The sequence below is a fragment of the Phodopus roborovskii genome, unplaced genomic scaffold (genome assembly GCF_943737965.1).
Source record: "Phodopus roborovskii unplaced genomic scaffold, PHOROB, whole genome shotgun sequence".
Classification (NCBI taxonomy): domain Eukaryota; kingdom Metazoa; phylum Chordata; class Mammalia; order Rodentia; family Cricetidae; genus Phodopus; species Phodopus roborovskii.
Genome location: NW_026125295.1, coordinates 207,885 through 223,210, shown reverse-complemented (window position 1 = coordinate 223,210; position 15,326 = coordinate 207,885).

Below are 15,326 nucleotides of genomic sequence, written 5' to 3'. Positions count from 1 at the left end.
CCCCAGAGATACCCCCCCCCCACACACACACACTTAAAATCATTTGTCTTTCCCAGTACTTTCTCCCTCCATCTTTACTCCACCTGATCTCTCCTGTTCTCATCCTCATCCCCATCCGGACCCTTCTTCCCATCCACAGGTAATGTGTGTTCTGCTTCCCCTTCACAGCAAGATTCACGCATCTCTCTGAGTCCTCCTTGTTACCTTGCTTATCTGGGTCTGTAGATTGTGGCATGGTTATCTTTTACTTTATAGCTAATATCCACGTATAAGTGAGTACATATAGTGTTTGTCTTTCTGGGCCTGGGTTACCTCGCTCTGAATGATTTTTTTCTAGTTCTATCCATTTTATGATGTCATTTGTTTTTAACAGATGAGTAATTATCCTTTGTGTAAATGTACTGCACTTTCTTTATCCATTCATTGGTTGAGGGACATCCATGTTGTTTCCAGTATCTGGCTATTACAAATAAAGCTGCTATGAACATAGCTGAGCAAGTGTCCTTGTGATATGGCAGAGTCCTTTGTTTATAGGCTCAGGAATGGTATCACTGGGTCTTGAGGAATATTGATTCCCAATTTTCTGAGAAACTGCCATATTGATTTCCAAAGTGACTGTACAAGTTTGTATTCCCATAATCAATGGGGGGGGGGTTCCTCTTTCTCCACATCCTCATCAGCATGAGCTGTTGTTTATCTTAGCTATTCTAACAGATGTAAGATGGGATCTCAGAGTTGTTTTGATTTGCATTTCCCTGACAGCTAAGATGGTGAATATTTCTTTAAGTAGTTCTCAATCATTTGAGGTTTCTCTGTTGAGAATTTCCTGTTTAGGTCTGTACTCCATTTTTAAATTGGATTGTTTGATTTTTTTTTTTTTTTGATGTTTATTTTTTTGATTGTTTGATGTTTAGGTTATCGAGTTCTTTATATATTTTTGTATTAGTCCTCTGTCAGATGTGGAGTTGGTGAAAGTCTTTTCCCATTGAATAGGCTGCGATTTTGTCCTTTAGTCAGAGACCTTTACCTTACTTTTCAGTTTCACGAGGTTCCATGTATTAATTGTTGATCTTAGTGTCTGTGCTAAAGGTGTTCTGTCCAGGTAGTTGTCCCCTGTTCCAATGTATTCAAGGCTATTCCACACTTTCTCTTTTATCTTTATTAGTGTATCTGGTTTTATGTTGAGGTCTTTGATCCACTTGGACTTGAGTTTTGTTCAGGGTGATAGATAAGGATCTACTTATATTCTTCTACATGCTGACATCCAGTTAGATCGGCACCATTTGTTGAAGATGCTTTCTTTTTCAATTGTAAAATTTTGGCTTCTTTATTATGGAAGTTTGGATGTAATTGGCCACCATGAAGCTCGTAGGAGTGGCACTATTAGAAGGTGTGGCCTTGTAGGAAGTGTGTCACTGCAAGGACAAGGGTCTCTTAAGCTCAAGTTATGCCAAGTTCAGAACACTTCCTGTTGCCTGTGGATCAAGATATATTAATTCTCAGCTCCTTCCCCAACATCATGTCTGCTACCACGCTGCTATGTCCCAAAATGATCACGGAGGACTAAACCTCTGGAACTGTAAGCCACCCAATTAATTTTTTTTAAATAAAAGTTGCTGTGGTCATGGTATATCTTCACAGTAATTGAAACCCTAACTAAGGTAGAAATTTGTAGCAGGGATTGGAGTGTTTCACTGATTCTTTGTATTGTTCTCTTTGTTTCCATTTTATTGGTTTCAACCCTGAGTTGGAGATTATTCCCTGCCATCTGCTCACGTTAGGTTTGTTTGCTTCTCTTTGGTCTAGAGCTTTCATGTAGGCTGTAATGTTGATACTATTAGATCTCTCTAATTTCTAATATGCAGGTGCTTAGAGCCATAAACGTTCCTTTTAGCACTGCTTTCCTTATGTTCTAGAAGTTTGGGTATGTTTTGCATTCATTTGCATGAATTCTAGAGTTTTTAATTTCTGTCTTTATTTCTTCCTGGAATCAGTGGTCACTCCGTTGAGAGTTGTTCAGTTTCCATGAGTTTTTAGGCTTTCTCTTGTTCTTGAAATCTGATTTTGATCCTTGTTTGTAATGAAGGTTCTGCCACCTTTAGTCCCAAATGAACACACAAATGGTATGTTAATTAATCTACGTATTTCCACATGTTCTTCACTTACCAGAGAAGGTTCTGGACCTGTTGCTCCTTTGGCGGCCTATATGATGAATCCATCTGCCTATGTTTCCCAGAATTCTCCTCATATCCTAGCCCTGCCTATACTTTCTGCCTGGTGAATCAGCCAATAAGTGTTTTATTCATCAACCAATAATAAAAACATATACACAGAAGGACATCTCCCATCACTTGGTGGCCTGGTAAGATGCAGAGTGTTATTTTAATTTTCTTATTATTTGTTGAGACTTGCTTTGTGACTGATTATGTGGTCAATTAGTTCCATTATTTCTCCATTTAGTTTCTGTCTGTATGATCTGTGCATTGGTTAGAATGGGGTGTTGAATTCTCCCACTATTAATGTGTGACTTAAACTTTAGTAATGTTTCTTTTACAAACATGGGTGCCCCTGCATTTGGGGCATAGATGTAAAAACTGGAATGTCCTCTTGGCGGATTTTTCCTTTGAATATCTTTTGATTAATTTTGATTTGAAGTCTATTTGTTAGATATTAGAAAAGCTATATCAACTTGCTTCTTAGGTCTATTTGTTTGTTTGTTTGTTTTGAGAGAGAGATGGAGAGGTCTAGGTCTTTTTTTTTTTTTTTTTTTTTTTTTTTTTTGAAAAATCTTTTCCAACCCTTTACTCTGAGGTAATGTTTTTGAGTATGTTTTGTCTATACAGCAGAAGGATGGATACTGTTTTCATAACTATTCTGTTAGGCTGTGTGTCTTTTTATTGGGGAATTGAGTTCACAGATATTGAGAGATATTAATGACCAATGATTGTCAATTCCTGTTATTTTGTTGTTGGTAGTGTGTTGTGTGTCCTTTATTTTTGTGTGTTTTGTTGGTGTGAGATTATTTATTGCCTGTATTTTCTTGGATGAAATTAACTTCCTTGGGTTGGTGTTTTCCTTCTAGTCCCTTCTGTAAGGGTGGGTGTATGGCTAGATAGTGTTTAAATTTGACTTTGTCCTGAGATCTCTTGCTTTCTCTACCTATGGTCATTGAGAATTTTGCTGGGTATAGGAAGTTGGGCTGGCAACTATGGTCTCTTAGGCTCTCCAAAACACCTGTCTAGGCCTTTGTAGCTTTCACAGTCTCCACTGAGAAATTGGGTTTAATTCTAATAGGTCTACTATTATATGTTCCTTGGCCTTTTCCCCTTGAAACTTTTAATATTCTTTCTTTGTTCTGTATGTTTTGTGTTTTGATTGTTATAAAACATGGAGACTTTCTTTCTGATTCAACCCATTTGGTGTTCTGTAAGCTTCTTGTACCTTTATAGGTTAGGAAATTTTCTTCTATAATTTTGTCAAATATATTTTCTGGACTTTTGAGCTGGGATACTTCTTATATTCCTATTATTATTAGTTATTTTTTTTCTTTTGATAGTGTCCAAGATTTCCTGGATGTTTTGTGTTAGGAATTTTTTAGATTTAACATTTTTCTTTAACTAATGAAGTCATTTCCTCTATCAAATCTTCAATGCCTAAGATTCTCTCTGCCGTCTCTTAAATTTATTTAGTTGGTGATGCTTGTGTCTTTAGTTCCTGTTTACTCACCCAGACTTTCCATTTCCAGAATTCCCTTAGTTTGTGTTTTCTTTGTTGCTTCTGTTTTGATTTTCAGGTCTGGAATATTTTCCTTCACTTGTTTGTTTATTTTTTTTTTTAACTTTTTTGTCATTCTTTAAGGAATATATTGATTTCCTCCAATTTCTTAGTTGTCTTTTCCTTGATATCTTTTTTTCATTTCCTCTTTAATGACCTTTATCATTTTCATGAAGCTGTTTTTAAGCTTGTTTTCTTATGCTTTGGCCACATTGGAATATCCAGGTCTTGCTGTTGTAGGAAAGCTAGGCTCTGCTGGTGTCATATTGTCCTGGCTGTTGTTGACTGTATTCTTAACACTAGTGTTTAGTCATCTGGGTTTGGGATCATTAGGTCTAGGTCCTGATTTCTGAGTTCGTCTTTGTTGGATGGGGTTTTTGTTTCTGCTTTTTGTTTCCTATTTGATCTTCTAGTCTTTGTGGTCAGGATTTCTGGTGAAGAGCATGACCTCTGATCTAGTATGGAGTATCTGTCCAAGTTGGGGACTGGCCTTCTTGTGTGGTTAGCTCGGCCTTTGTTGTAGCAGGGAATCTCTGTTGTTCTGACTGAAGTGGCCATCACCTGAGTAGGTATAGTCTGCTGGAGTTGGGGGAAGGGCTGGTGGTGGGGAAGATGATGAGGTTGGAGGGTTTGAGTGCTGGAGGGTGTCTTTGAGAATGGAATCTAAGAAGTGAAGAATTTCAGAAAGCCAGAAGGTCAGTCACATGTTTTTTCTGACTGGTGTGGCCTGAGCCTGAGCTAAGGGAGTCTCCTCATGTGGAGGCATGGCCCAACAGCAGTGGGTGCCTCAAGACTGTGGGATGGGTACTGGGGAAGAGAATCTAGGGAGCAGGGAAATTTGGCTGGCATAAGGTTCACTCACCTGTCCTGACTGGAGTGGCATGACCCTGAGCAGTGGGAGTCAGCCAGGATCGATAACTAAGGTTTCTATTGCTTTGAAGAGACACCACGACCACATCAGCTATTATAAAGGAAAACATTTAATTGGTGCTTGCTTACATTTTCAGAGGTTTAGTCCATTATCATCGTGGCAGGAAGCATGGTGCTGTGCAGGCAGACATGGTGCTGGAGTCGGAGCTGAGAGTTCTACATCTTGATCTACAAGCAGAGAAAACAAGTGTGTGCACTACACACTGGGCATAGCTTGAGTATAGGACACTTGAAGGCCTACCCACTACAGCGACAGACTTCAACAAGGCCACGCCTACTCCAACAAAACCACACCTCTTAATATTGCTACTCCCTATGGGGACCATTTTCTTTCACACTCCCCAATGGCCTTAAGCAATCCTTCTGCCTTAGATTCCTGAGTACTAGGATTAGAGGGAGAGCCACCGTGGAGATACAATATTATAAAAATAACTCTGATATTCTAAGAGACTGATACTTTTAGGAGCCCTCACAACCTTGAGGTTATATAAGAGTTAAGATTGATATTGTACTGTGCACTCGGCCTATTTGTTTAACCTATTTTTAAGAGAATGATGTCACAATCAACCTCCCTTGTCGTGGATTGCACATAATTCAACTTTTTCAACCTCAGCTAATACAAAGTTGTATTTATTTTTTTACAATTTTTGAATTTATATTACAAACAGTCTTATTTTACATGTCAGTCTCAGTTCCCTCGCCCTTCCCTCCTCCCCTGACCCCCACCAACTCTCAGTCCCTTTCTGCTTCTCAGGGAGGGTGAGGCTTCCATGGGGGATGCAAAGTTGTATTCTACCTGCTCCTAACCCAGAGTAATGCATCTGAGTTCTAATAATTATTTACTGAAAGCAGCAAAAATAAAGATTGAAAGCAGTTCTATAAATTTTGAACACAACATTTGGTCCTTGATAAATGACAATGTTTGTAGTACTGTTTGCTACATGGGTTAGCCAGGATCAGTTGCAATCTGTGACTTCATTCCTTGTAGAACTCTGTTAAACTTCCTTCTTTCCCCATATGATGCTTTCTGTGCTATTCAAGAAATACAGAACCAAGCCCTTGTTAGAGACACAGAGTCAAAAAACAGACAGACACAGGCACAGGGAAAATTTCACGAAACAGCCTTCAGGCTGGCACAGATAGATTCATGCAACAGGCAGAAGACGGGAAACACAGGGAGCATGAAGTAGAGAATTCAAATCTGTGTTGGTTCTTTGTTAAATGACACCAAAGGGAAGCATTTTGATGTATTTACTTAATGTGACACCAGTGGATTATTGGTGACTTGGAGCTTATTACTGTATTCAAAATAATTACAAGCTACCATGTTCAGTTGTCTTTCAAGAAAGACCCCGAACCTCCACTTATCTCTTGAAATACTTAATTTCTTTCTCCACTTCTCTATTCCTTCACTGTTTTATCTCTGCCTTTTCCTAAAAATTTCCCTTGTCTTATCTTGGCCCTTTCCCATTTTGCCACTCTAAGTCAAGATTAAGACTTAAGTGCTGGAAGGACCAAGAAGTTACATCATACAAAAAAGGCAGATCCATGCCCAATCCTGCTTGGCAAACCTTTTCTGTGAAGAAGTAGATAGGGCGTTCAGGCTTCACGGGCCACATAAGATTTCTGTTGTATATTCTTTGTTTTCTAAAAGTCATTATTGGTTCCAGGCGGGTACAACAAAGACCAAGAGATGATGTAGGATACCGATTGGTGTTCCTTAAGGGTGGGGGTAAAGTAGGCATGACATCATCGACACAGGCATCAGGAGCAAACTCAGTTGCTCCTTCAACCCTGCCCCAGGGGAGGAGATCCACTGAGCTGGCCTCTGCTGAGGTGATGTGGTCACTGTCCATAGATTCTTCTCTCATCAGACTCTGCTGCTGTTGTCAAGGCCCTCTTCTGGCAGACCCAGACTGGCTGCAAAGAGAAATTTACTGCACATGCTCTTACTATCGGTCTAGGCATGCTGCCAGGAGACATCAACTGTGCATGATCTAGGCTAGCTGTCAGGCACATTGAAGCTCAGTTTTTCCACAGAAAGACAGATTTGGTGTGTGCTCTGTTACCTGTTAACCTCTGGCTGGTAATCACAAGCTTAGTGTGGCACAGTGTTCTTGTTCTTCAAGAGCAAGAAACTTACATTTTATTTGAAACCATCAGATTACCAAATTCTGGCATTTAGAAGACCATTTGGAAGCTCATGTCTAGGTCTGGTTGAACAAGTATGGTGTATCGAGAACCCAGCTCAGTACAATGTTCGGCCCCATGGGATCACCATTTCAGTCCATGACGATGCCAAGGGCAGATGGCTAGTATTTCTGCCCATGCCTTTCTAATCACACAGCTTTGTTGACTCTTCTTTCTGTGTGCCTTCCCATTTGCTTCTTTCCTCATTGCCAGGTTGAGTTGTTATCATTTCATCTCTTGGAGTCCACAGCCTTCTTCTGACAGTTCTCTCTTGCATTGCCCCCCCCCCTTAATACTTTTTGTTTTACATCCAGAATGATCAGTCTAAACTTGAAAATTAGGTTATAGCGTTCCTGAAGTTTACTCATTTGCTGATTGAGTTTGGTGTAGTACTAAGTGTGGCTTACGAAGTGTGTTGTGGTCTGTTGTTTGTTGACTCCAGTCTCCTCCCTCTTCCTGATTGTTCAACCTATGTTGTGTTCCTGTCCTTGTGGGCTACTTTCGGTTCCTTCAGTGAAACCAGTTATTTTTCACTTCCACATCTTTGCATCTGTTGACCCCCCCCCTACCTACACATCCCCTAGCCTTCCAGACATCTCACGTACATAGTGAAATAAGTGTTCTTATCTGCTTAGGCCATCCTGTTGACTCCTGTCAGATGCAAGAAGCCCTGCCTATGTGCCCAAGCTGATCTTAAGTACTATTTGCTTTCCTCCACTCTTTGGATTTAACATCAAGCTTTTACTAATGCTGCTTCCTCTTTGAAGGACCATTTTTCTCCTTCCTACCACAGGACCTAAGATAAAGGCTCCTTCCCAAGGATATTCAAAAACAAGATCAACTTTGTGCAAGTAGTTGCAATGCATACCAACATCCCCAAGACTTTTCCATTCCTGCTTTCTTTAAATGTTGATGGTTCTGTTCTTTAGGTAACTTTTCTTCTATTCTTTCTTAATGATCCATGCAGAGTACTCCCTCCCTTTCTTCCCATTTCACACAATTATGTCCTCATGTGAGCACATTTCAGACTTTATGACCTGGGACCTACCTTTGTGCCTAATCACTCCTGAGCAATGGTTTCTAGTGAATTTCGTGGTACTTTTATATCTAGAGTATTGACATTTGCCTTTATCAGGAAAATAAATAAACAAAGCTTAACAGTGCTTTCTAAATTCGTAGTTCTCTTATAGTAATTATTTTATACTCCTTTACAAAATAGGGTACCATGAATCATATACTATCAACTTGAGAAGAAATAGGTGGGAATACAAATACAGAGATAAATGGCAAAAGGTGAGGGAAGATTCAGAAAGATCTTCACAGACAAGGCCACTGAACCAAGACTAAAAGCTAAAACTTAGAGGAGAGAAAGTAAATCAATGCTTTTGTTCATGAATTAGTCATACAAAAGAACCAGAAAACAAGAACTATGATGGAAAGTAGTTCAAAGGAAACTGTTTTATGACTAGGTTGTAAGTGGTAAAGACCTATAGTAAATTAAGTCAATAAAAACCAATTATGAGACACTTGCTAGAAAACTGAACACAGGGACATGATTATCTCTGGGCTTAGAAAACAAGTGACTTGGGTACCCAATATTCAAGAATTAAAGTGACCCTATGGTTAAGTTACATCTCATTGAGATCATCAACCAGTTAGGGAACATATACAATGACAATTACACATAGAACTTGGCAGCCTTATTTCACTTAGTAACTTCTCATTGCTTATGGATTTAGGGATTGATCTTGATCTTCCCCAGATGCTCTTTGAGCTCTCTGTCTGCTGCCCAATTCGCATGTTGTAGGTTGGTCCAAGTTTGCTTGGCCCATAATTAGTGAAGATAAACCTTGAGAATTATTGGAAGATATCAGGTTCCTAGAGGAAAAAAAGCTGCTAGAGGAACACAGAGGGGCAATGACCTTCCTTTGGCCTATCGTAGGGGGATTCCTGACCTGGAAATAACCTTCTGTGGAATCTTTAAGCTTTTGTGAGGGATGAAATGTGGAAGTGAAAAACTTCAGGTGACCCTAGTCTTGCAACATCTATCTTAGTGGCTATAAAGATATTCTTGAGATGGGTTTTTAAACATGAAACATATAGCACACTTTACAGTCAATGTCTACAATCCCTGCACTTGAAGCCATTGTGAGTTTAAGACCAGACTAGGCTACATAACAAACCTAAGGCTATCTTGAGCTACATAGTAAGAACTTGTCTAAAAAATGAAACAACTATAATGTGTCTGGGGGTCTCCTACCACATGACAGATGCCAGTATTTTGATGCTTTTCATTGTCAGACAGGGTACTTGCTACTACTCTTTTAGAAGACTTGGGTTGATGTTCTGTTCAGAAAGTATCTCCTGTGTCAATGAGTTCAAGACTGTCCCCCAGTTTCTCTTCTATCAGGTTCGGTGTATCTGGTTTTATTTTGATGTCTTTGATCCACTTGGACTTGAGTTTTGTGCAGGGTGATAGTTATGGATTGGTTTGCATTGTTTTACATACAGAAATCCAGTTAGACCAGAAGTGTTTGTTGAAGATACTTTCTTTCCCCCCATGGTTTCCATAATTCTGGCTTCCTTACCAAAAACCAAATGTCTGTAGGTGTGTGGATTTATATCTGGGTCTTCAGTTTGATTCCATTGATCAACATAACTGTTTTTATGCCAATATCAAGCAGTTTTTAGTACCATAAATCTGCAGCATGCTGGAAATCAGGAATGGTGATACCCTAGAGGTTCTTTTATTGAACAGGATTGTTTAAGCTATCCTAGTTTTGTTTTGTTTTTTAATGAAAGAATGAAATATTATTCTTTCAAGGTCTGAAAAAAATTACATTGTAATTTTGATGGGAATTGCTTTGAATATGTAGATTTCTTTTGGTAGGATAGTCATTTTTCCTATGTTAATCCCACTAATTAATCCTACCAATCCATGAGCATGGGGGGATCTTTCCATCTTCTGATATTTTCTCTAATTTCTTTTTTCCAAAGACTTGAAGTTTTTATCAACAGGTCTTTCACTTGCTTGGCTAGAGATACCACAAGATTTTTTTTATTATTGTTTTACATATTATCCCAGTTCCCTCTCCCTCCCTCTTTCCTTCTCTCCCACCATCTCATGCCCTCCACCCTCTCTTCTCATCCCCCCCTCCACATGTAGGGTGATGCTCACCAGTAGGGGTCATCTAAATCTGTCAAGTCATTTGGACTAGGGACTACTAGGACTTCTCTCCTGTCTCTAGGTTAAGGGAGTATCCCTCCATGGGGGATGTGCCCCCAAAGTGCTTTTGTGCACCAGGAATACATCCTGGTTCCACTGTCAGAGGTCCCTTAGACTGCTCAGGGCTTCTAGCTGAGACCCATGTTCAGGGGGTCTGAGTCAGTCCCATGCTGGATTCCCAGCTATCAGTCTAGGGGTCCATTAACTCCTCCTTGTTCAGGCCAGCTGCCTCTAAGGAGATCAAGGAAATACAAATTGGAAAGGAAGAAGTATAACTTTCTCTATTTGCAGGTGATAAGATAGTTTATATAAGCGACCCAAAAAAAAAAAAAAAAAAAAAAAAAAAAAACTCTACCAGGGAACTCCTACAGCTGAAAAACACCTTCAACAAACCAGCAGTATACAAGACAAACTAAAAAAAAATCAGTAGCCCTACTTTATTCGGATGACAAAGGGGCTGAGAAAGAAATCAGAAAAACATCACCCTTTACAATAGCCACAAACAACATAAAGTATCTTGGGGGTTATGCTTACCAAACAAGTGAAAGACCTATATAATAAGAACTTTGTGTCTTTAAAGAAAGAAATTAAAGAAGATACCAGAAAATGGAAAGATCTCCCATGCTCTTGGATAGGTAGGATAGTGCCTATAGTAAACATAGTAAAAATGGCAATCTTGCCAAAAGCAATCTACAGATTCAATGTAATTCCCATTAAAATCCCAGCACAATTCTTCACTGACCTTGAAAGGACAATGATCAACTTTATATGGAAAAACAAAAGACCCAGGATAGCCAAAACCACAAGATATTTTATATTGATTCCAGGGCCTTTCTGAGGACTGGGAACTGCATGCAGGTGAGCCCATCCCCAAAGACTGGCCTATTCAGAGTCTACCAGCATCCTGTTTCTACCTTCAACCACAGTAGGAGATAAGCTTGGGCCTGTTTCCAACCTGCCTTCTGGGGCCCTGCTCAGGGCCTCCTGAGGCCTGAGGCCTGCCTGCAGGGGAGCCTGTCTTCATGGGATGGCCTATCCAGAGTCTGTCAGTGTCCTGTTCCACCTCCAACCATGACAGGAGATAAGCTTGGGCCTGTTTCTGGCCTGCCTTCTGAGGCCCTGCCTGGAGCCTCCTGAGGCCTGGGGACTGTGCACAAGGTAATCTGTCCCAGTAGACCAGCCCATCCAGAGTCTGCCAGCACCCTAGTCCCAACTCAACCCACTGGGAGAGGAGAGCCATGGGAGTATTGGACCTGCTTGCACCCACCAGAAGAGAACCTTGGTCTGGTGCCCACCAGGGGAGAGAGAGACCCCAGGGGTACACACTGGAAGAAGGGATGGGTAGACAAAAGTATAAGAACACAGTCAAATTTTGCTTGAATGTTTTCTTCTAAAAGTTTTATTGTTTAACTTTTACATTTAAGTCATCCATCGCTCATTTTTATTCTGTTTTTTTCCTCTTTTAAAAATTATTCTCACATATATTACATACTGACCACAGTTTCCCCTCTTTCCACATCTCCCAGTGCCCAGCCCTAATCTCTCTTGTCACCCAGACCCTTTGTTTCCCTTCAAAAGGGGGCAGGCTTCTCAGGGATATCAACTGGATATGATATAACAAGTTATAACATGTCTAGGCATTGACCCTCACATCAAAGCTGGACTGGGCAATTTAGTAAGAGGAAAAGGGTTCCAAGAGCAGGCAAAAACTATGACTTGTTTTTAGTTAATTCTTGTGTATGATATAAGTGAGGGTTCAAGTTCATCTTTGTGCATACATACAATGAGTTCTCTCGTGGTACTCTGTGTTATTACTGAGAGAGGGTTAGCACTTCATTCAATGAGGATAGTGTGACACTGGTAACACGCTGTCTTTCCAAAGAATGTACCAATTTGTGGCTTTTGTCAATTTCTCCAAACACATTCAGTTACCAACTACCACTGAAAGCCTACTCATCGAGGTGGGAAAATCCATAGCATTGTGTTTTGAACTGTTTCATTCTGGCTCTAGCAGGATACTGAATCTGTAGATTGAAGTTTTTGTCCTGCTTGGACCTGCAGTCATTTAATCCCAAATAAACACAGAGAGGCTTATATTAATTATAAACTGGCTGATAGCTAAGGCATCTCATTGTCTAGGGTCTCTCTAATATCTATGTATCTCCACATGGTCTTGGCTTACTGGAAAATGCCCAGCGTCCTATCTTCCCAGTAGCTACATGGCATCTCTCCCTCCACTCACTCTCTGTGTTCTCCACCCAGCCTTCTCCTAGTCTGATAGCTCTGCCTATATTTTCTGCCTGGCTACATCCTGCCTGTCCATTGGCAAAAACAGCATTCAGAAGGATATCTACCTTTAGAATTTGTTTAGTTAACATCCTTAGGGCTGTCCTCCTTTTTACTCTTATGGAATAGAATATGCACAGGAAGAAAAATCAGTCTATCTACACCTGATACAATTAAGGTGGAGTTCTTGGGGGGATTTCTAGATCTCCTTAAATATTTAAATAGCTATGTACTCTTCAGCTCTTCTGTGGGTATATTTAATTTTATCTGTCACATTTAGTTTCAGGACAACCCTCAGCTTTGTTTTCTTGTAGAGATAAAAAAAATATTTAATAAAGGAGGACCCTAAGAGGGATGGATCGCCCTGGAAAGGAGAAATAGATGATATCTCCTGGGTAGACTGGGAGCCAGGGGTGGGGGACAGTAGAGGCTGGGATGGGGGATGAGAACATGAGGAATTGGGATGGTCAAGTTGGGAGAGGGACAGAGAGGGAGATCAATGAAAGAGAGATCTTGATAGAGGGAGCCATTATAGGGTTGGGAACCAGTCTGGTACTAGGGAAATTCCCAGGAATCTATAAGGATGACCCCAGCTAAGACTCCTAGCAATAGTGGAGTGCGTACCTGAACTGGCCTTCCCCTATAGTCAGACTGGTGACTACCCTAATTGTCATCATAGAGATTACATCCAGTAACTGATGGAAGCAGATGCAGAGATCCACATCTAAGCATTGGCTGAGTTCTGGGAGTCCAGTCAAAGAGGAAGGAAGGGTTATATGAGCACAGAGGTCAAGATAATGATGGAGAAATCCACAGAGACAGCTGGTCCAAGCTCCTGGGAATTTATGAACTCTAGACTGACAGCTTGGCAGCCTGCATGGAACTGAGTTAGGCCATCTGCATATAGGTAACAATTGTGTAGCTTATAGTCAGTTTGAGGGGCCCCTGACGGTGAGACTGGGATCTATCCTTGGTGCATGAGCTCAGCTTTTAGAGCCCATTCCCTATGGTGGGATGCCTTGCTCAGCCCTGATGTAGGGGAGAGGGGCTTGGTCCTGCCTCAACTTAAAGTGTCATGCTTTGTTGATTCCCCATGGGAGGTCTTACCATTTTCTGAGGAGTGGCTGAGGGGTGGATTGGGGAAGAGGCAGGGGAGAGGGGAGAGAGGAGGAGTGGGAGGGGAAACTGAGGTTGGTATGTAAAATGAATAAATAATTTAAATTAAAAATTTTTGATTTACTATACTAAAAAAAGATAAGTAAAAAATGTTTAAACTTTTGTAATCTCACATACACTAATTTAACATTTAAATTACAAAGGTGATTTGCCTTCCCTTATTTTTCTTCCTTCTCAGGAATCAAATGTGAAACTAAGAAAAAAACCAAAGAGCATATTATTTGCCTCCACAGGCACTCAGATGACATCAAGTACTGCTTCCTGAAGGCTTCAGAGGAATGTAAGGGACTGAAGCCAGATTTGTGACACTGACTCAGAGAAATGACCCTAAGCTTCCTTTCCAGGCCCAGGGCAGACGTGTCTAAGAAATAGCTAATAGAATGTATGTGCAGCTATGGGCATGCTGTTCCATGTCTTCATAACTGCCATTATTTTAACTACACATTTGGAAAGGAAGGCTCGGCGACATCAAAATGCCAACTCCAGGCCTTTGACTTGTAAACACCTGTCCTTTTAAAGCTTGTGTTCAATGTGTGTTATGAGTCAACCAGGAAACTCAGACTCTATCTATCACGACCTCCTGCCAGGCCAATGGTCCATTCTCTAGCACCCTGGCTCCTTTATACACTATGGGGATTATACCAAACTTTGTGTCATAATCCAAGGGTGTCACACTTCGGGATTTGTTCATATTAAACCCTCATCTTGGAATGATCATGTTGTGTTTTCTTCTAAGAAACATGCTTGTCATTTTATCTCTTCCCTCTCTGCTCCTCAACTTTCTCCCTTCATCTTACTTTCCTTTCATTTTTTTGTTTCATGCTTTCTGTTTCACAAGGGTGGTTTTTCCTTATAGTGCTGTGTTGAAAGTTGGACAGTATTGAAAAATGGATAGAATATAAGCATCATTCATTGTGGAGGCTTTGTATATAGTCTAATTCAATTAGAAGGACATTCCCTAGAGTTCTTTCCCCCTGGGATATCAGAACAGCATAGGCAAGAATATCTATCTATCTATCTATCTATCTATCTATCTATCTATCTATCTATCTATCTAAATTAATTTTTTAAGGTGTGTGTGTCTGCTTGTCTGTCTGTGTGCCATATGCATGAAGGTTGTAGAGGATGCCAGAAGAAGGTGTTCAGTTTCCTGGAACTGGAGTTACAAGTGGTTGTAAGCTGCCTGATGTGAGTGCTGAGAAGAGACCACTGATCCTTTGCAGAGCAGCAAGAACTTTTAACTGCTGAGCTATCTCCCCAGCCCCTAAAATGGCTATTTAATGTGAGATTTAGAAGAATGTGGAGCCAAGGCTGTTGTGCTATGTTGGAAAGATGGTGACATGTCTCAGATCCTGTGGTGGTTTACATATGCAATTACCTATCTGTTGGATCAAACCCTGCCACACTGAATAATCACTGGGTATCTTCTCGTTGATATGGTTTAGAGTGGTCCCCACAAGAGACAGGCCTTTCTAGCTCTTCAACTTCCTGCCTTTCTATGTGATTTTTGCTTTTATCACCTGTGCACTGGTCATAAAGTCTTTCTTGTGTAGTGATGTAGTGACATAGTTTTTATGGGAGTTGAGTAGACGTGGATGTCATATTGAGCCTCCAAAGCTTTGAGCTAAGTAATCCTTTCTAAAGTACTGGCCTTAGTGATTTTATTATAGCAGAGAAAAATGCATTGGTGTATCCTTTTATTTTGTTTTGTTTTGCTTTTGTATGTAAAATGTGAACCAAAAGA